We start from the raw sequence: 23,652 nt of genomic DNA, 5'->3' as shown, positions 1-23,652 counted from the left end.
ACAAATGCAAGCGGGACTACGAGTACATTTTGGTAATCGTTGACCACTTCACCCGGTTTGCACAGGCCTATGCCACAACCTCAAAATCAGCAAAAACAGTGGCTGACCGGTTATTCAATGATTTCGCCCTCAAGTTTGGGTTTCCATCCAGAATTCACCACGACCAAGGGGGAGACTTGAAAAGTACAGTGGCGTCAAGGACCACCCCCTACCACCCCCAAGGGAATGGGCAGGTGGAAAGATTTAACCGGACATTACTGCAGATGCTGAAAACCCTGACTGAAAGACAAAAATCTGATTGGAAGAATGCACTCAACAAATTAATATTTGCATACAACTGTACTAGATGTGACGTGACTGGCTTTTCACCTTTCCATCTGCTGTTCAGCCGCTCACCAAAGCTGCCCATCGATGCTCTCTTTGGGCTAAACTCAGAAAACAACTCTCAGAGTTATAGTGAGTACATGGAACGATGGACGAAAGGGATGCAAGAAGCTTGTGAGATAGCGAGAGAACAGGCAACCAAGTCTGCTGAATGGAACAAAAGGAATTACGACCAAAAAGTGAGGTGCACTGACCTATTCCTGGGAAGCAGGGTCCTCGTGAAAAATCTGACTCCAAGAGGTGGGCCCGGGAAACTGCAGAATTACTGGGAGGATGAAGTTCACGTTGTCACACGCCAGGTGGCAGATGATGGACCAATCTACGAAGTAAAACCTGAGCAGAGTAAAGAGTTTTACATCGCAATCTTCTCCATCCATGTGACCATTTACCTCTTAACACCACATCAACTCAAAGTACCAAACCAAAGCAAGGACATCAACCAAGAAACAGCAGAACTCGGCCCAACAGGGGGAGAGAATGTGAGCCAGAGTGTGATAGTGCAAGCGAAGAGGATGAGCACTACTTTCAAGTGGAGCCTTATCAGAGAAGATCACTAGAAAGCAGTGATCTCCTAGGAAAAAGGGATATGTTACCACCACAGTTAGTACCTTGTGGGCCTCGATCTAGCTCGACAGTGTCGGAACCAAGGCCACAGTCACCTTCAGCCGAGTCAGAGATGGATCTTCTAGAACCTGCCCATACAACGGCCATAAGACAAGAACTTCATGAAAATGAACCAACTACTGACCCAATGGAACGATACTTGCCTGTTAATGAAACAACTGAAGCGCTTGGGTCCAGGAACAGGACCTCAGAGGAGGAAAACGGGTACCAGTTCATCAGGAGGAAGCGACGGCCACCAAATAAGTTTACATATGACAATCTTGGGACCCCATCATGGTACAATGTGCAGATGGTGGGTGATAACCACTACCCACACTTTGCATCTAAAGTTGTACAAGGAAAATGTTGATGACAGTGCTGTAATATCAGATGTTGTAGACAACAACTGCTGGGTAAAGTTCAAAGACTTGAAATACTGTAAAGTGAGTATTACTGTTACTGACTAAGCAATTTGATGTTGGGACGACATCTTATTTTGAGGGGGAGAGTGTGGTATGCTGAATAATTCTCCTTACACTGGATAATTCTCATTATAATTATAAGTTTCTTATTGCTTGATAGATTTTATTCCTTTATATTTTTCTCTCCGTGATATGTTGCATGATTATTAGCACTGTCACAGTTTTATTATGTATTTCTGTGTTTTAATGTGTTTCTGCTTAAGCCGGCTTGGCTTCTTCCCATAGTGCATCCTGGTGCCATGTGTTCTCCAGGTAAGCGACGCACACGCACCTGGCCATCCACATGATGTAAAAAAAAAACGTGATTCATCAGACTAGGCCACCTTCTTCCATTGCTCCGTGGTCCAGTTCTGATGCTCACGTGCCCATTGTAGGTGCTTTTTGGCAGTGAACAGGGGTCAGCATGGGCACCCTGACTGGTCTGCGGCTATGTGGCTATGTTTGAGCTACAGTAGCTCGTCTCTTGGATTGGACCACACGAGCCAGCCTTCACTCCCCATGTGCATCAATGAGCCATGGCCGCCCATGACCCTGTCGCCGGTTCACCGTTTTTCCTTCCTTGGACCACTTTTGTTAGGTACTGACCATTGCAGACTGGGATCACCCCACAAGGGCTGCATTTTTGGAGATGCTCTGACCCAGTTGTCTAGCCATCACAATTTGGCCCTTGTCAAAGTCGCTCAGATCATTACACTTGCCCATTTTTCCTACTTCTAACACATCAACTTTGAGGGCAAAATGTTCACTTGCTGCGTAACATATCCCACCCACTGACAGGTGCCATGATAACAAGATTATCAGTTTTATTAATTCACCTGTCAGTGGTCGTAGTGTTATGGCTGATTGGTGTATACTGCAGTGATGTTAGAAGCTTGCACTGCTGGTCTGAAGAAAGATGGTGAGCTGAGGTGGAATGCAATCATTTTCTGGTGTCTCGTTGCTAGGGTCTTTAATATGTTCTTAACATTTTGAGAATTTCAAGAACAACTTTTTTGAAAAATGTATGTTTTCCTTCAAAGCGCATTGTCCTAGTAGTAGTGAGGGTAGTGTTCAATATAGTGGTGCTTTGGACGTAATCTAAAGTCAGGAAAGACTTATTTCAGCAGTTGTTTGTGATCAGAGATTTTGCATTCCAAGTACTGGATAGTTTCATCCGTGAACCTAGGCGATGATGCAAGTTCAACTATCTCTTTTAGATCCATTAGAATTTCCCAAGATTTATCAACTTCTGGAACTTCTCCTCCAATAATTAACGGAAGTAGTCTTAGCAAGGAACAATTCTCATGACCATTTCCTCCTATTGTTCCTTTGGATGCAAACATCTTGGAAATCAGTTGTGGGTGGTTATCTTTGTCTGACTGTTTGTATGGGAATGAAGCAATTCCCTTGTTACAAGACTGTAATGAAAACTATTTACTGGAGATCATGTATTTTAAGCAAAGTGCAACTTCAATAGGCAGCTTCTAACATTGGTTGTCACATGGTTTCTGGGCACATGACACTCACATTTAAGCTGTAGGCCTAACAATTACAAAGGTTTAATGTTACTGTACTGTTTAATTTGTAATTTTATTCACATAAAGGGATAGAGTTACTTTTGAAAAAGTGAAAGTTACATTCAATTGCAAAACATTTGTAACCTTGTGTCGTTGGACACCCAATGATCCTCAGTCTGCTGGGGGTTGCTTATTGTATGTCGTACTGGTTCTTATTACTGCACTTTGTACTTTGTGAAATGTTTGTGTAAACTGTAGGTCACTCTGGATGATGGCGTCTGCTGATACATTAATAAATATTAGAGAAAATCGGGGGCGGGCGAGATTGTTTGCCCACATGTTGACTGTCGACTCCACTGTAAGCACTTCTAATTAGTTTGCCATCACATATAAACTGGCTATTCCTTTCCCCCGATTCTAAAACTCCACCGGTTATGGAAATAGCTAAAGGGGCGTTGGCAGTGACGCACACGCAGAACATCTGGAATGACATCATGTTCATTGGAAATCAGCAGTTTCTCGGGACTTTGTCAGGGAACCAATCAGGAAGAGTGCATGCATTGACTTGATCTTTTCAAATGACCAAGATAGAGTCAGAGGGACACTAGTTAGAGAACCAATGGCAAACTGTGATCACAATATGGTTAGCTTTGAGGCATTCTTTCAAAAATCAAGGACCAAGTCTAAAACAATGGTCTACAATTTTAGAAAAGCAAATCTTGAAGGCATGAGGCAGCACTTAGAACAGTTAGACTGGAGCACACTGGATACAGATTCAGTTGAAAATTGATGGGTATATTTTAAGATTATACTACTTGAGGCTCAGGAGAAATTTGTACCAAAACATAGCAAATTGAGGACCAACAAACATTGCCCAAAATGGTTTAATAGAAGAATGCAAAAAATATCAAGAGAATGAAAATGTTGTATAGCGCATACAAAAGGGATGGAGACAAAACAAAATACATAGAATATGTTGAGCTGCAAAGAGACCTTAAGAAAGAGATCAGGAAAGCAAAGAGGGAAATAGAAAGAAACATAGCTCTTTTAGGAGCTAAAACTAATGCAAAGAGCTTTTTTCAATATTACAACAGCAAGAGGACAATAAAGGAGGAAGTGAAACAGATAAAGGGCACAAATGGAAGTATCATGGAAAACGAACAAGATGTGTCAAAAGTTCTAAATGAGTATTTCACAGAGGTTTTCACAAAAGAAAAAATTGATAACATGCCACAGGTTAACAATCAGTCCAGTGAAACCTGGATAAATGAGGAGGAGGTACTAAAGGGACTAGCAGAATTAAAAACAAACAAATCACCTGGGCCAGATGGGATATTTCCAATGGTACTTAAAGAAATTAGGGAAATAATTTATAGGCCGCTAACTCAAATATTCCAAATGACACTTAGAACAGGGGATGTGCCAACTGACTGGAAGACAGCAAATCTCATACCAATCCACAAGAAAGGGGACAAAACTGAGTCAAGAAATTACAGACCAATCAGTCTCACCTGCATCACCTGTAAAATGTTGGAAAAAAATATTAGACAGAAAAAAGAGGAGCATCTTGATGAAAAACATATTATTGGAGATAGTCAACATGGGTTTAGACGAGGCAGATCATGTCTTACTAATTTATTAGAATTATTTGAACATGCAACTGCAGCTGTAGATCATGTGAAAGCATATGATATGATATACTTAGATTTTCAGGAAGCTTTAATAAGGTTCCACACCAAAGACTGATCCTCAAATTGGAAGCTGTAGGCATTCAGGGTAATGTAAGTAGATGGATTATGAACTGGTTGATGTATAGGAAACAGAGGGTGTCGATTAGAGGAGTTGCTTCTAACTGGAGTGAGGTTGTTAGTGGAGTTCCACAGGGATCAGTACTAGGGCCTTTGCTTTTTTAATCTATATTAATGATCTGGACTCTGGGATAGTTAGCAAACTTGTCAAATTTGCAGATGATGCTAAAATAGGTGGCTCAGCAGATATAATCTCGGCAGCACAGGCTATTCAAAGGGATTTAGATAATATTCAGTTGTGGGCTGACACCTGGCAGATGAAATTCAATGTGGACAAATACACTATGGGAGGAATAGAACTAGATGAAGTATCGCATGAGAAAGACCTAGGAGTCTATGTGGACTCCTCACTTTCTCCATCCAAACAATGTGGGGAAGCAATAAAAAAGGCAAACAGAGTGTTAGGGTATATTGTCAAAAGTGTAGAATAGAGAACAAGGGCAGTGATGTTCAGACTGTACAATGCACTAGTTAGAGCTCATCTGGATACTGTGGACAGTTCTGGGGTCCACACTTCAAGAAAGATATCGCTGCTCTAGAGGCAGTTCAGAGGAGAGCAACCAGACTTATTCCAGGTCTGAAGGGAATGTCCTACTGAGAGACTGAGGAACTGAACCTTTTCACCCTGGAACAGATGAGACTACATGGGGACTTGATTCAAGTCTTCAAAATCATGAAAGGCATCGACCACATCAAACCAGAGGAGCTTTTCCAGATTAGCAGGGACACACGGACCCGGGGACACAAATGGAAATTGGGCTTCAAGGCATTAAAGATGGAAAACAGGAGTCACTTCTTCACACAGAGAGTTGTCACAATCTGGAACAAACTCCCCAGCGATGTGGTAGAAGCTGAAAATTTGGGAACATTTAAAAATAGACTGGATAGTTTCCTTGGATCACTCAGGTATTAATGGACACTAAACCAGCACGATGGGTCGAATGGCCTCCTCTCGTTTGTTAACTTTCTTATGTTCTAACTGACATCAATATAGTTGCTTAGCAACCAAATGAGTAATCTTCTATATTATATTAATTAGAAAAACTTTAGACGAGGTTTCCTGACTGGCCATCTCTGGAGCAATTTATTATAGTTGAATAAACTATAAGCTTTATTATTTTTCTAATTAAATTGGGCCCTGAGTGTTCCTTGACTATCTGTTGAGGGAGTCGATTTCTCCCTTTCAACTGTGCCGTAATCCAACAGTGATGTTCTTTCGAAAAGACGTCAATTGGAACAACGTGCATGGAGGACCAACTGTCTATATTTATTATTATACCAGTTCATCAAAAAATAATTAAGCCAGTTGCTTTGTTTAGAAAGTCATCTGAATAGAAAAAAATCTATGTTTCGCTGCTGCTCACACCTTCGTCAGGACTTCTTTATAGCTGGAAGTTGGAAGTTGGATGGGTAAAATAAACCGCAAATGTCCACACAGAACACATTGGCATTGATTGTAACTATTATCTTGCTGGTGTGTAAACGATAGAAGAGTATCTTAACTTAATTCAACTTAAATTACATTTCTGTCATAATTTCAAAATTCAAAAAGATTCTAGAAACTGCCAATTCAAAAACAAATAAATCATAATAATAATAATGAATTCCCCCTTCAGCATATTTAAGTGATTTTTCTGAAAGAAAGAACATCATCCTATTTCAAGCCCACCTCTTTCTGGTTACCTGCCACTCCTGAAATTCCTGAAAATTGAAATCTAAATAGCACTGCACAATATACACACTGGAGTCAAACTGACACCCCTCCTACTAAAACAACTGTGTCCCTCTGCTGCTGTGCACAGGGTGGAGTCTTGTTTCAAATGGGAAGCCTTTTGTAAAAGTGCTGACACACGGACTCAAAAAAAACCACTGCAACTTAATTCAAGACCAATTTAAGAGACTGATCATTGTATATCTCTTAATAAGGAGTACAATTTTTGTATACTTAATATGTTACTCACTTTTTATGTGGTGCTGTTTTTAAATTGTGCAGCACCCTGAGACGTATATGGGGCACTACAATACACTGAAATTGATTGATTGATTGATTGATTGATTGATTGATTGATTGTAGAGTAGACCTAGAAGTAGAAGTGTATGGTTCTACTCCTTGCCACAATAATGAAACTACCATTAAAGCTTTCCCTGCAAAAAATATATACAAAAAATGTAAAAAGCTAATACAGTTTTCACATTTTGTTCTGTATGTATGTACTTCTACTTTATGAATCTATCCCATGGATAATAATCATTGGGTAATCCATTTTCTGGGAACCACACAGATGTATGTTTTTATTCTTCCTTTGCTCATTTTTTACATTTTGAATATTACATGCACTGCTTGTGTCAGCATTCATCACATCACATTTGTTTTAACTGGCTCCCTTAAGGCAAAGAGTTGAAGTTTTAACTAAGCCCAGATAGAGTCATATTATTTATATTTATTAATATGCGAATGATGCATGATGTGTCTTTCATCTACTGCAGTAAGTTTTCTTGGCTGACTACTGCATCTACAGTCCTCAACGTTGCCCAATTCTTTTTGCTTCTTCATCTGAAAACCCCCATCTGCCTTGAAGTTTCTGCCGGGGAGAGACCTTGCAGATGCAGTATAACTACCTTGTGTCTTGCTGCTGTGCTCAGCCTTGCCATGGTGTATGACTTATCTTCAGCAACCTCACCTTGTTAGCTGAGTTTGGCTGTTCCTCACCCAGTTTTATTCCTCCTACACAGCTGTTACTGTTTCAGTTAATGATTGTGTTTCAACCTACATATTGAATTGATGATCATTAGCACCTCCATCCATTTTCAAAACCGCTTATCCTGGTAAGGGTCACAGGGACACCAGAGCCAATCCCGGCAGGCATAGGGCACAAGGCCGGAATACACCCAGGACAGGATACCAGGCCATCGCTGGGCAACACACATACCTACTGGGGAATTTAGAGTGGCCAATTAACCTAACCTGCATATCTTTGGACAGTGGGAGGAAACCCACACAGACACAGGGAGAACATGCAAACTCCACACAGACAGGCACCCTGAGCCAAGACTCAAACCCAGGACCCCTAGAGCTGTGAGGGAGCAGCGCTAACCACCACGCCACCATGCTGCCCATCATTAACACCTGTTTGGTATAATTGTTTAATCATACACCTGACTATATACCTACAAAATCCCTGACTTTTGTGAAAGTGTATTTAAAAGAATTTATGTTGTTTTGAAGGCAAAGTGTAGTCACACCAAGTATGGATTTGATTTAGATTTTTCTCCTGTTCACTCACTTCGCATTTAGTTAATTGATAAAAATAATCTACAGACATGCTCAAATTTGTTGGTACCCCTTGAGCCAGTATTAATGTTTTATATTAATGTTTGAAAAACCAATATATCAACAGAGCCAGTTGCTATGATGACCACAGGACCGGACCTCTCCCAGTATATCCAAGAGAGACTCCGCTCATGTGGAGAGCTTCCATGTCAGGGCCTTTCAGGCCAGGCATGTTAAATAAATACTTTATCCTCTGTACATCAAGAGTGGGTTCTTCACCCCTCCACAAACAAACAAAGAATGCACAATTTCCTCTGAAATAACTTGAAACTGACAAAAGTAATTGGCATCCACCAGTGTTTATTCCATATTTAATAGAAATCAGACTGCTTTTGATTTAGTTTTTCAACATAATATTGTAAATAAAACAAATGAAAATGGCATGGACAAAAATGATGGGACCCTCAACTTAATATTTTGTTGCACAACCTTTAGAGGCAAATCACTGCAATCAAACATTTTCTGTAGCTCTCAATGAGACTTCTGCACCTGTTAACAGGTAGTTTGGCCCAATCTTCCTGAGCAAACTGCTCCAGCTCTCAGGTTTGATGGGTGCCATTTGCACTATCCTTCTGTTCAATCTGGGGTCGATGTTCCTCTTGCGGCCGTGCCCTGGGAGGTTGGCTCAGTTCCATGGACCTTGAACTTCTGAATAATATTTGCAACTGTTGTCACAGGAATATGAAGCTGCTTGGAGATGGTCTTGTAGCCTGTACCTTTACCATGCTTGTCTGTTATTTTCTTTCTGATCTCCTCAGACAACTCTCTCCTTTGCTTTCTCTAGTCCATATTCAGTGTGGTGCACACAATGATACCAAACGGCACAGTGACTACTTTCCTCCATTTAACTAGACTGAATGACTGATTACAAGATTGGAGACATGTGTGATACTAATTAAAAAAATGAATTAGTTTGTAATATCACTATAATCCAATTATTTATGATCTTTTCTAAGGGGTACCAACAAATGTGTCCAGGCCTTTTTAGAATATCTTTGTAGAATGAGCAATAATTTATCTCTTTTCACAGCTTCTTTGCTTTATTCTATGACATACCAAAGACATGCAAGCATACATAATGCAATAGCTTTTAATTTCATCACTTTTCAGGAGGAATTATTAGCATTATTTCAATGAGCTGTAAGGGTACCAACAAATTTGAGCACGTCTGTATTAACATGTCTTTTTTTGAAAGCATTCTTACTTTACAGCATTTTTTCAGAGCTGCCTAAAACTTTTGCACAGTACTGCATGTGTGCAAAATATATGACAAATAGTTGCAAATTATGTGGGGGGGGGCTGTAATGATATTCTGTAGCCGATGCATTGGGTCACATTCTAGCTTATATCTAGGTGTAACTTGAATGTGTTTATCATAAATCTTTGTATGTTGATTGAGATGTTATCATAGGAAGTATACAATTGTGTATATACATAACATACTGAATTATAAAACACAAAAAAGGTTTCAGTTTCATAGTGTTAAGTGTGTACCCACCTCTCCTCTCTTTGCTCTTGGTCTTCCTTAGTAGACCCTAGTTCGAGGATATGAAAAGTTGCTGTTACTAAGACGCTTTGGAGGTGGAATGTGTTTGTACTACCTTCTGTGTAAGCTGTATTTAGTTTTTTTAACCTAAGAAGTGGAGCTTACCTTTACTACTTTATATCTGTGTACAGTTGACTGTTGGACTTTTGTCAGCTTGGCCATTTACATGTGTTTTGTTTATTGTATTTATCTTGCATTCTTCGAATTTTCTGTTTGTTTCATGAGCAATTTTTATTGCTGAGAAAGTTTTCATTTGAGAGGATTATTATTTTTTATTACAGTAATTAAAGTAATTGTTGCATTGTTTGGAGCTGTCACATTATAGTATAGTAATACAGGGATGTAACTGATCTGGATAATAACAGCATAAAAACTGTTTTCTAATAATTGAGAGGTATTTTCTAATATCACAGAATGTAATGCTTTGCTGAATTAATAATAAGATTGATTTAACTGGATTGAAAGTTTATGAATTGAACTACAGTTCAAACGAGCAGTGAAATGCATGGGTCTTACATATAACATATCCTAGAGCTGTCAATGTTGACCCAGAGCATACAATTATGTATTTATACTCCAACAACAACATCAGCATTTGCCTTTATAAAATACAAGTCTAATCCTACCTAGAGATGCACAGAGAAGAAGTCATATTGATCTTTTTGCTTTGTGTTTGCTCAAGAGTGTTGATCATCCATGACCACTGCCCTTCGCTGGGTCTCAGTTATTTGCAGATTGAAGTTTAATGTGTGATTCATCTCATCTCCGTTTTCCTTGGGTTTTTATACTGCATTTATTTCCATTACATACAGTGAGGGAAAAAAGTATTTGATCCCCTGCTGATTTTGTACGTTTGCCCACTGACAAAGAAATGATCAGTCTATAATTTTAATGGTAGGTGTATTTTAACAGTGAGAGACAGAATAACAACAAAAAAAATCCAGAAAAACGCATTTCAAATAAGTTATAAATTGATTTGCATGTTAATGAGGGAAATAAGTATTTGATCCCCTATCAATCAGCAAGAATTCTGGCTCCCAGGTGTCTTTTATACAGGTAACGAGCTGAGATTAGGAGCACACTCTTAAAGGGAGTGCTCCTAATCTCAGCTCGTTACCTGTATAAAAGACACCTGTCCACAGAAGCAATCAATCAATCAAATTCCAAACTCTCCACCATGGCCAAGACCAAAGAGCTGTCCAAGGATGTCAGGGACAAGATTGTAGACCTACACAAGGCTGGAATGGGCTACAAGACCGTCGCCAAGCAGCTTGGTGAGAAGGTGACAACAGTTGGTGCGATTATTCGCAAATGGAAGAAACACAAAATAACTGTCAGTCTCCCTCGGTCTGGGGCTCCATGCAAGATCTCACCTTGTGGAGTTTCAATGATCATGAGAACGGTGAGGAATCAGCCCAGAAGTACACGGGAGGATCTTGTTAATGATCTCAAGGCAGCTGGGACCATAGTCCCCAAGAAAACAATTGGTAACACACTACGCCGTGAAGGACTGAAATCCTGCAGTGCTCGCAAGGTCCCCCTGCTCAAGAAAGCACATGTACAGGCCTGTCTGAAGTTTGCCAATGAACATCTGAATGTTGTGGTCAGATGAGACCAAAATCGAGCTCTTTGGCATCAACTCAACTCGCCGTGTTTGGAGGAGGAGGAATGACCCCAAGAACACCATCCCCACCGTCAAACATGGAGGTGGAAACATTATGCTTTGGGGGTGTTTTTCTGCTAAGGGGACAGGACAACTGCACCGCATCAAAGGGACGATGGACGGGGCCATGTACCGTCAAATCGTGGGTGAGAAGCTCCTTCCCTCAGCCAGGGCATTGAAAATGGGTCGTGGATGGGTATTCCAGCATGACAATGACCCAAAATACACAGCCAAGGCAACAAAGGAGTGGCTCAAGAAGAAGCACATTAAGGTCCTGGAGTGGCCTAGCCAGTCTCCAGACCTTAATCCCATAGAAAATCTGTGGAGGGAGCTGAAGGTTCGAGTTGCCAAACGTCAGCCTCGAAACCTTAATGACTTGGAGAGGATCTGCAAAGAGGAGTGGGACAAAATCCCTCCTGAGATGTGTGCAAATCTGGTGGCCAACTACAAGAAACATTTGACCTCTGTGATTGCCAACAAGGGTTTTGCCACCAAGTACAAGTACAAGTCGAAGGGGTCAAATACTTATTTCCCTCATTAACATGCAAATCATTTTATAACTTATTTGAAATGCGTTTTTCTGGATTTTTTTGTTGTTATTCTGTCTCTCACTGTTAAAATACACCTACCATTAAAATTATAGACTGATCATTTCTTTGTCAGTGGGCAAACGTACAAAATCAGCAGGGGATCAAATACTTTTTTCCCCCACTGTAGCCTGTTCAATCTCTGCTGTATGTGTCCCTGATCAATATGTATCTCTTGTTATTTTTAACTTGGTTACTAATGGCATTGGAAGCAAGTTATTACAGTCCAGTGTCACGACGCCCATTAGTATGCACTACATTACTCTCTTTCTTATCATTAAGGTTTTGCGAGATACTTTTCAGGGGCACGTTTGACTTGGGAGAAATGTCACTTAAAATAGCCTTAAAATAAACTACCAGAGAGGTTCACATGGAGAACAACGAAATACACACAATGCAACATATGTTTTCTCCTGAAAAATGTAATGGGGGATTTTTTTGTTTTGTTTTTCATGGTCCATTATTTACTGTTACCACCAAAGGGAAAGCCTGTGGAAGGGGGGTGCAGGGCTGCTGAAATTCACAGCTCTATGCCTTGGTATTACACAACAGGGTTTTTCAGATTTCCGTGACTTATTCAAGAGGAAATGTCTCTGGTAAAGGAGTCGCTTCTGCATGTTTGTTCCCACTGCATTGCTTGGAGGGCCTTGAAACAGACCTAAATATTGCAACTGGAAATGCTGATGTGGGCTGGCTAGCTGCAGCTGATCTCAGTGTTGGCAGTGTGCTAAAACACATCTCTCCCTAATCAGAGAACACAGGGGCAGGGAAAGCACAAACGACACACAACTACCAACACCAACTATCCTGAAAGAAGGGTTCCTTCTGAAATGCACAATTGTCCCTCTTACATGACCACCAAGGACACAGCAGAAGTGACACTAGGCATTTTACAAGTCATTATTAATTCAAACTTACTACAATGCTTGACTGTTGTTCTCTAGACAGATTCTTGTACGTATTCCTGAACATTGCAACACAAAACACACCTTTGTGCAAGGGCAAAATGAGGTATAATAAGGGAGACTTATGGGTAATTTAATAAAACCATTCTGCGTGATTCATGCCCATCAAATATGATCAACATGGAAAATGGATTAGGAACACACTGGCCTATATGTGTGAGTATTCATGAAAGTGTACATGTAATACTCAACTTACAAATTGAGTGTCTTGTACACAAGAAGAAATTATTGTCCTGATTTTCTTCCACCCTGAAGGATCAACTGATATAATTTACTGTATGTTTTCCCTCAAATTCACATAGAATATACCAGAATTCCAACACAAACTTTAATACAGGATACTATAACATTCAATAATATGTATTGTTACAGTTATTTAAGGAACATGACAGCGTTTGTGACCTATTTCCTGCCAATTCCATTCTACTAAGTGTTTTCCAAATACAGTACAAACATTTCTGTGGACCACCCAGGTCCCCACCCCTGGAGACAAAATGTATTTGTTTATTTCTAAATAGCTGTAATACAAAATACAAATCATACCAGAACATAAAAACAGTTTTGTTATTTTAAATGCAGGTATATGCTATAAGGGCATTTCGATATTATCCCATAATTTAACATTTAACCCTAAAACTGCCACTGTAACTCATTCTTTCCCATTAGCCATCCCAATGGGATGAGTGGTGCTGCCCTGCAACAGGTGATATCTAACAGCCAGTAAAAAATTAAATATTGTTTTTTAATATAATCAGGGTACATTGCCTAACTAATTGCCTAAGTGGAATATTAATTCATATTAATATTAAAACAAAAGGTATTAGCAATGTCATAATTTTGGGATCAACCATACCTGACATCAGAGCTGTAAAAGCTTTAAAGTAAAATTCAATAACTACAGAATTTTTTATTCATTTCAATGATACAGCCTCATCAGATCCATGAGTCCCTTTCAGGGTCTGTTGAGCATATTTGCATTTTACATTAGACACATCACTTATGTGTTTTATTAGGGTCTAATTCATAATTATCTACATATCAGTTTTGACTGAGGGGCCAGATTGATATCTTCAAGTCTTGTACTGAGAGCCAAGTAATTTGTATGTACATGAACTTCTGTGTGTAGAGCCACACATGACTGTAGGTCTTAGAAAGGAATCTGTCCAACTGAGGGGAAAGACTGAAAGGAAACAAACACGTTGTAAATGTTCAGAACAGTTCTTTTTTAGTTCTTGTTCTGTCTGTATCTCGGTATTTGTTATTGTGTATCATTTATTTGTTTGTCTTAGGCAGTGTTCTAGCTGCATTTATATTTAGAAACACCGGTTGGTCTTTTCTGATGGGTTTGGGGGAATTCAGGCTGACACTCGGCCACCCGGGCAGCCGGTTCAATGAGCAGTGGCGCTCTGGAGGCCACATGGTGTCCCGACTGACCAGCTGGAAGGAGGAGAACGACTGAGACCCAGCTTCCTATTGCACATCCAGAGAAGCCTGGGATAACACAGGGCTCTTTCATACTATTGTCCTGGGTTCACCCTGTGTGATTACCTCACTACAACTTGCCTACCATATAGGTGTTTTTAATTGCCCTGAATGAAAAACATATTGGGTATTTATGTGGGAGAGGACTTGTCCTGTCAGCATCAATATGGGAACTTAACTTCAAAGCATTACTTTTCCAGAAATGTGAACAAACAGATACACAACAATTATTAATCAAACACAATTTGGAGTAGGATGGCAAAGATTGGCCATGCTGGTAGTAGCCTCAGCCATGCCAGATCCTATTGGGTAGTAACAATACTGTTTCCTGTCCGTTATAATGAGGCATTCTGATACTCTCCAACTAGGTTTTTGTAGGAAACAGCTGGCTTTTGGTCTTTACACAATACTGGATAAGGGCATCGGCCAAGAAATAAATAAGACAAAATAAATAATAATACTAGGCCTGAGCAATATCTGCCCCAACACACATTACAATGATGAAATAAAAGTATTACATTGAAAACAGTAGGAGATAAATAAGGCCTTTAACACATTTTCAGCTCCAAACGTGTTATGGCTTTGTTTCAGAATAAGATTACTTAATAATATAAGTGACAGACAAGAAGGTAGGACTTTATAATAAGTGGCTGTGTGTGTTAAATTACCATTGAATAAATAAATAGATATAATGCGCATCCTAAGAAAAAGGAAATTATCATGTGGAAATTGCTGGTTGAACAGGATTTTGCATTGACAATGGGGACATCAGCATCAGTGCCAGAGCAGCCTGCGCTATTTTTCTCTCCGCTCTTCATGGGAAGACCAGTGATCGTGATATGATGGGGATTTGTTTAATGCCCATGAGGATTTGAATGGCCATGAAAACCTTAATCTCTTCATCAGAAACAGGGTGGAAAGGTTTTCAATTTAAAACAATATATACAGCTAACAGAATTAAGATTAAAAAAAGAAAGTGGTGCAGCTCCCCAATAAAATTGTACGCTTGGTTACCTGCAATATATATGACCAAATGGATAAATGTGTACTACTTATTATTATTTAAAATGTCTAAGACATGCTTTCATTAACTCCATCTTCTCGTCATGCTGCCTTTGCAACACTGCCAGCAGCCATTCAAATTTCTCATCCTCCTTCCTTTGCCTTTCCTCTTCCCTCTGTCTGCTCTCTTCACTATACAGCTGGAGCAGCACGACCACATCTGCAAGCTCCCACGACTCAGCTGTAACCTCTGTGCCGGAGGTCGCTGTCGTTCCACTGCCACGAGATTGTGCAGTAGACTGAGCCCGAGATGCTTGAGCAGAGATTCGGCAATCTGCTGATGGGGAGGCGGAGGAGGGGCTGCCTGGGGCCACTGATATAATGGTGCTCTATCCGGGGATTGTATGTCCAGATTGGCTACCTACTTTTCACAGAACAAAAACAAAACACACAATGTACAGAAGTTAGATGTATTGGTCGGTGGTAGAAAGACTAGACTGTATGCAGCAATTAACCCGGGCATGTCAAAAACAATCTAAATAAAATCTACTCTGCTCTACATTCCCCTCTGTTTGGACATAGTAACGTAGGTATCTTTTAACAGTGATATAAAAATTGTGAAATCGATACAATGCATTCTGTGTTTAAATCTGGATCTGACAACACTTGAAGGGATTGTTCCAAGCCTAAAACACTTCAGTACTGACAACACACTATGCTTATTTACACTGTGTAATATATATATATATATATATATATATATATATATATATATATATATTATACACACACACATTAACTTGCATATATGATACACATACACATATGCACGATTTGTTGCATATTATATGTATATTGGCATACAAAAGGGAAGCGATGGATGTGCACTTTGGTTATACTCTTTGTAAATCTGAATATTATTAAATCCAATAACACTAAATCCATATTACACTTAAAACTATGTTTAATGATGTTTTTTCAGGACTTGATTGCAGTTTTATTTTCCAGGGGGTCATGTAGGGCAGCCTGGCAATCATAATTGGACTAGTGTTCGGATGGGCTCCTGATGGATAACTAAATGAAGCACTGTGGGAAGTGTTATTTAATTGATGCTGATATATATATCGGAGCGCCTGGCGGGTGAAAGGGCGGGCGGCGGAGCTAGAGAGACATGCAAGGTTTTGTTGGCGGGAAGTGGCAGCGAGAGCAGGAAGTGAGGGGGAAGATGGAGAGCGAAACGGAAACGTCGTGGGGAAACGCTCATGAACTGGCGCTATACTTTACACACGGATTCAGAAGCGCTGTGAACAGGATCCGTGTGGCTCCCAAAACAACAGCAGGAGCGTTTTTGTTCCCGGCGATAAAGCACCCAAATAGACATTGCCTGCGTGTGTAAGACGCCGGCTGTGTGAAAACCGGGTTTGTTTCTCAAGTTTGTGCAGAACCGGAGCTCCAGACTTTCTTTATGTTGATGTGTAATAATTGCATGCTATGACGTTCCTGAATGTACAGCCACAGGGTCTGGTTTAGGTGCGTGTTGCTGTAGTCTACTCTCAGTCGCTGTGAAGTTACTGTACACAGCGCTGTCGGCCTCCCGGGGGCTGCTCTCCTCCGCCTCGCCCGTCATCATTGGGCATGTCCTGCGCCAGCCCCAGCGCCAGGGGAACCGCCTCGGCTTCCTCTCCCTCTCCTCCTCTCTCCTCCGCTTGTCCTCCTTCTCACGGCTCCCCTCCTCTGCCCCCGTCGTCTGCCGGCCCGGGAGCCAGGTGAACTGCCGTCGCCTGCACCGTTTCCTCTCCTTGGCCTCCGTCCTCTGCTTGGCCTCGTTGCCAGTGATGACATCAGCGATGGGCTGGAAAGGATTGGACATGATGCCGTCCTCGTCCTCCGCCTGCTCCTCCGGCGCGGCCCTCCCCTCTCGCTCGGCCTCCTCCCTCTCTCTCCGCTCCCGCTCCTCTCGGACCCGGCGCACTCGCTCCGCTCTGTCGCGCTTGTCCTGCTCCTCCAGGGCCCTCTGCTCGGCCGTGTCCTTCCGTTCAAGGCCGCGTATTCGCAGTGGATGATGCGGAGCAGCCAGCCCAGCCCCCTCTTGACGGGGTGCTCCCGATTCATGCTGTTGTCCATCACAGCGCAGCACGTCTCGATTGTACAGTGACACTTGTCCACTAGCTTCTCCAGGGAGAGAGACTGGACGAGTTCAAGGCCCCGTCGCGGTCCTGCTTGTTGCCCAGGACAAGCACGGGCTTCCCGGCGATGCGCGGGTGTCTCAGGACCTCGGCCAGGGTGTCCCTGCTCTCACTCATGCGTTCCACATCGCTGGAGTCCACCAGGAACACCACGCCGTGCGACTCGGTGTAGTAATTTTGCCAGATGCCCCGGATCGACTTGCCCCCACCCAAGTCAAAAATGGTCACCTCGGAGTCCCCCTGCTTCAGGTCGATTTTGGAGAAGCCCACGGTGGGGGCCACGTCTTCTGGATTTTCTCGCAAAATTCCTTTCAGAGTCACTGTTTTCCCAGCTTTGTCCAGACCCAGCATCACTAAGGTCACTTTCCTTGCCGGCTGGCACAACCGTTTCACCCATTTGCCACAGTTCACCATCATACTGAATGAAAATGTCACTGACTACTCTTCACTGACTGCTAGCTACTCCATTCGCTCCTCTACACGCTGAGATGGGTGATACAAATGAAAACAACTGGAAGGATGATGCAAATCCTGAGCTCGGTGTATCCACTGGCGCTGTTGCACTTGCAAGTGTGTCCTGACCCTGTAGCATGTGGGGATGTGACGCGTCTGCCGCTTATGATGTCATAACTGGGACCGGAGGCAGCACTCAAGCTGTTAATCATCCACTGATTAAAGCTGCTGCTAATGTCATAATTGAAGGAAAAGGCAGGGCATCAGGCCTTAGATGGTCATAATTGAATCACGTGTCCAGAAGCTCAGTTCTAGAGCAGGGATGGCGAACCTTTGTTAGGCTGGAGTGCCCATAGTCTGGTTTGTTCAATTCACTAAGTGCCAAGGGTGCCAATGATTAATTCAGGATTAAACAGCAATTTCTTTAAACAATATTTATATTTATTTTTTGTGGTAATTAAGCAAACATGCCAACAAAACAAATCACAATCTACAATACAGAATAATCCAAAACACTATGGACAGATGGAACCCCTGCATCCACCCTCCTGCCACCTGCATGCACTGCTAACCTCCCCCCACTTTGAACCCCCCATGTCCCTCTGTGGTTTGCAGGCCTAATGTAGCCCAAAGTACATCCACTTCCACCCCAAAAAATAAATTAAGAATAAAGTAGTATATGTATGACAACTGTTTATTTTGTATCAGTGTTACTTCTTTAATAGATTGTTGATATGAATTTATTGCATGATATTGCTATTTTATTTTTTAAATGTAGCATTTGTGGTTTGTAATTGTGGTAAAGGGTAAATAAATTGTAATTTAATAGCTCTTGCTCTATTTTTAAAGCTGTATATTTGGTGACTGTAATTCACCTTGGGAAATGGTGTCAACTAATAAATAATAACAATAATAGTCACCAGGCAACTTTGAGACCGGACAGGATTGCAAAGTTCCCCTTAACCGGAAACAAACGTACAAACCGGTACTCATGATTCCTGTCACTGATCAGACAAAGTGTACATCCTTTTTTAGATTCTGGGCATTTCTTTCTAATGAATAGAAGTAGCTGCAGAAGCTTATTTTTTGGGTTGCTTTTATGTACATTTTTCTGTGTCTGAGAATCTGAAATGATTTTGTTGGCTATGTTGAGCAGATTGTATCTGTATCTGCTAGAAAGAACAATGTTGTGTTTGCTGTTTGAAAGACTGACCTTCTATTTAAATATTTAAAATAACTTTTGTGCTACATGCAATACTTACCTTTCTTTTGTCCTCTCTATATAAAACATTGTTTTTTAGAAATTCAGACTTCACCTGAATCTCCTGAATTTTTGAATCAGGATTATATTATAGTTATTGAGGTATGTTTTTGGAGGACCTCATATGTGAAGTGTTATAAATTGTGAATGGTCAGTCAACAAGGTAAGCAGCTGCACAAAGCAATTCTAATAAAATGGTTTCAGCCTCACAGCCACAATAATGTTACAGTCTGCCCTGTTTGATTATAGCAGTTTTAAATGGAGAATCATTGAAGTCCAGGATTAACTTAAACTATTTATATAGACATTTGTGTAAGAATATCTACTGGGAAGGGAGTGGGAAATGAGCATGCGTGGATATAGTTTATTTATTCATATTTCTAGTTACCTTTGCAGCAATGTTATCCTTCTGCAGTAATCAGTCATCCATTAATCTAGTCCCTGCCACACTTTAAAGAATCTGAACTGTAGAGGGGAGACGAGGATAGCTATTAGATGTCAAATACACAGGAAGCTGATAAGGAACTAGTAGTCGCACTGCAATTATGCACCCTCTTCTTAGTGTCCTTGCCCTCCTCTGAAAGAAGGAGCGTTTTAATCTAGCTGACATTCTGCCCATCTTAACTTCCCTGCCCTTGAAGAAACAGTACAGGAAATGGCATTGTTATGGTTCAAGTACAATAGTCCTTTAATCTTCACTGGTAGGAATCAATAAATAACTAAAAGGAACATGTCTGACCAGTAAAGCAGTTTTTACTTTGTGTTTGTTATAATATTTATTAAGCAGTACATACAAGCTAACCTAAAAGACAGGACCAAAGCTTACCAAAGCTGTTTTTTAGGATTTTAATTGCATTTTCCATCTGACCGTAACAGTTAAGTTCTACAAACAAGAGAAACCAAAACTAATCATATTCGCATTCCGATTTAAAATAAAATACCATTGAAAAGACATATGAAGATAAAGTAACTAAATAATAATGACTGCTAAAACTTTACAATGCTTTCGCAATAAATTGTTAAATAAAGAATACAAAGGTTGCAAGTCAAGTTTCCAAATGTGAAAACCTGATGCATTAATTCCAAAGAAAATAATTGACAACTGCACCAATCAGCCAGTTGAGCCTTCCAGATCTCATGGGACATCTTAGAAAAACAGCAAAGATCCCCTTGTTGCTGTAAAATGTCATTTTTGCTCCATAGTTAAGAAACTGGGGGGAATAAAATGTAGAAAATAAATAAATAAATGAGACGGGCTAATGAGTCTCCAGGGAAGCTTCCGTTGTGCATGGTAAATCAGAAAATACTTATCTAATGAGTTTGAGAGGGGATATTATTATTGTGCAATGCAATCCCACCTCACATAAGAATGAGCTACTAAGAGATTATGCAATTCGAGAACTCGGTCTTGCGTTGTTCCAAACCAAAAATGCAAAGAAGTCCCAAGAGCAAAATTATTATTGCAAGATTGTTTGGCCCATTTAATGCATTAATCACTGTCATGCACAATCAATTAAACCCTGCCACACTGTTGAGCCCGACAAGTCCATGTGCTTAAGACACACTTCAGTTTGCAAGGCTGTCCCCTCTCAGGAACTGTTAACATGAGGCCTCATAATGGGGTGTTAAAACTGCTTGAAATGCTATTTGCAGCTTAAAGCAGGCATGTGGTGCTCATCCTGTCAGAGTAAAGACTAGCACAGGGTCTGTGTACGACAATGAAGGGAATCCCAAAGATGAATGGGCCACAGTCAGTAAGTTAAGAATCCAAAAGAATTATCCAAAAGGCCAGGCTCCTGGTTCGAGGTTGACTGCTCTTTCAAGTCTAAGGTAATACAAGCTCAGTAACAGGTTTCTGTAGCCTACATAATGAGCACTGTTCCACTACCTAAAGTGTTGTCTTTTACCTTCTGCTTGACTTGAATTGTCAGCATCTCTTGCTCAATTTATCTTTTTCTCTCTCGGCACTAGACTGAGAAGAGCCATCAGAATATATCCATGAATGAGGGAACATCTTACAAGATGCCAGAATTCTTCTTCTTTAAATGAGATCAACGGGGATAGGTCTGAAATCTTAAGGAGACAGAAAAAGGCAAGGTCCTTGCTGGCCCACCTGGAAATGGAGCGGGAGCAGGCTGAGGGTAAAAGGTAAATGCACACATGCTGGGTAAAATTGTTGTAGTAGTAGTAGTAGTAGTAGTAGTATAGTAATTATTGAGCACTACAGGCAGTAGTCTGTATAGATAATACTTCAGAAGCTGGATCAAATCACAGCCCAATTGTCTGGGTAGCACAAGTCTGTCCTGTCTCATCACTGGACACACATTCCACTGTGAGCTGTCCACTACCAATCCCTGGAAAGGGATGGGATTCCAGTAAAAGGTATTTTGTGTCAAGAACACATTACAATCTTGAAGTCCAGCATTGCTGATCTCATTTACCCGATGAATAGCTGTTCTGCTGGCGTTTACTAATGGCACTGTAAAATTCTGATTTGATTTTCATCTCAAATACTGTTTATTCGAAAGAGCTGAAAATGGAATGCATTTCATGTATCTTTATAAATGTACTTTGATCTTCAAGGTGTTGTAATGCATGTTCCTTTTTCTGCCTCTGCCGCATGTTTACACAGCTGACACTTTCTCTGCATCTATTAATTGAGGATTGTATTCCATTAGGTAAAACTATTAGTTTTCTTGCAATTTCCCTCACAGAATTCATATCTGAATACCGTGATCTAAGCAGAGTTTGTGCTAGCCTTTTTTTTTTTATGGGCAACATGGCCAATAACATTCCTGAATTCCGGTCATATAGAACAATTATCGGACATATGTTTTAAATAGCCATATAATAGCTTACATTTAAACAGCAATAAAACACAAACACTATGATCCAACAAATGTATTTTATTTAGTCAGCAGAATGAACTCTTCACAAGCATATAGGCTACAACAATAAAATAAAACCAATAGCCTTGCTATTGTTAATAAAATAAAGACATTAGCCTACATTAAATGTACGTCTCTTTGCATTCCAAGCCCGTCAAATTAAATAACTTGAAAATAAGCTAAATGAAGACAAAATTAGGTCTAAAAAATAATAGGCTGGTCGGTCCGAATTCTGCGTTTGTCAAATTCCCGTTTATTTGCGGCGCGACTTCATTGAATAGAAGTGCTCCGCTGCTTGTGCAAAGTTGAAGCCATGCAACCCCTTGTCACAACTTGCAATTCTCATCAACCTTGTCACCTTGTCACGCTCTGCAGGCACACTGGACGCAGGAATTGTGCAGGCAATCTTTCCCAGCATTGCCAGGACAGGATACATTTCCCCGAATTCCCCGATGACCGTTTCACAGGCCGTGTGGTATTTCAACCTGCTGTACCCACGCAGTGCTGTCCTCATCGGCACTGCATCTCGCTCAGTCACATGACCAAACTCTCAGTGATGTCTTACTGTGACAGCGAGCGTAGGCTTGCTGTTGTCTTGGCGCCATGTCTTATAGGTCACACAATATTAGGCTATTTAATATGCTATTAATCTATCTATCTATCGACTATCGTCTGTTGCTGTCTGTCTACCGTGGTGTCTGTCGGGAGTGTGCATGTGTGGCGGGAGTGTGGAGGAGTGCGCAGAGCTTGAGTGAGTGAGTGAGTGAGTGAGTGAGTGAGTGGGGTTTTTCCCCGTTTTTTCTTCTCTCCTTCTTGCCTTTTCTTTCTTTGTGTTGGTTTGGGTGGTACAAAAGTGTATTACTGTTTGGGTTTGTGCAGGGAAGCAGACTTTTGTCAGCGATCGCCATGGCTACACCCGAGTTGGGGAGACTGGGGTTTAGTAACCTGACTCGCCGTCACGGCATTAAACTTATTGTGGATGCGATCGTCCCAGTAGAAAGATGCGTCATTGAATTGGGGAAAGTGGTGGGGTGTGGGAATATTAAATCCGCATCTCGGATGAATAAATCTGTTGTTTTTCTTGCTAATGAAGCGTTAGTGCGGAGAGTGGTTCTGGAGGGTTTAGTTGTCGATGCAGTCCTGGTGTCTGTCTTGCCGTTTGCAGTCCCAGCTCGGAGAGTTACTATTTCCAATGTGCCGCCATATATTTCCAATGTCGTTTTGATCACGGAGCTGAGCCGACACGGGCAGATTATGTCGGATATCACTATGATACCGCTGGTTGTAAAAGTCCCGAGCTGAAACATGGTGTATCTTTTCGTAGGCCGCTGTATATGTTGTTTCCTGATACCTACGGGGAGTTGAATGTTGCCTTTCGTTTTCGATTGGATGTCTGTGACCATGTTGTGTTCGCTACGTCTGATCTCATGAAGTGTTTTGTCTGCGGCCATGAAGGTCATATTGCGAAGAACTGCAGGAGATCGAGGGAAGAAGGGGGTGGCAGTGCTGCGGTGG

At 41.1% G+C, this 23,652-nt stretch overlaps 1 pseudogene; it reads right to left on the bottom strand.

Moving 5' to 3' along the window:
• Positions 1-578: 578 nt before the first annotated feature.
• LOC136713234 (ADP-ribosylation factor-like protein 13B pseudogene) lies at positions 579-22,651 on the bottom strand (annotated as a pseudogene).
• Positions 22,652-23,652: the final 1,001 nt, after the last annotated feature.

The sequence above is a fragment of the Amia ocellicauda genome, chromosome 2 (genome assembly GCF_036373705.1).
Source record: "Amia ocellicauda isolate fAmiCal2 chromosome 2, fAmiCal2.hap1, whole genome shotgun sequence".
Lineage (NCBI taxonomy): Eukaryota > Metazoa > Chordata > Actinopteri > Amiiformes > Amiidae > Amia > Amia ocellicauda.
This window is presented reverse-complemented; position numbering and strand designations above follow the sequence as displayed.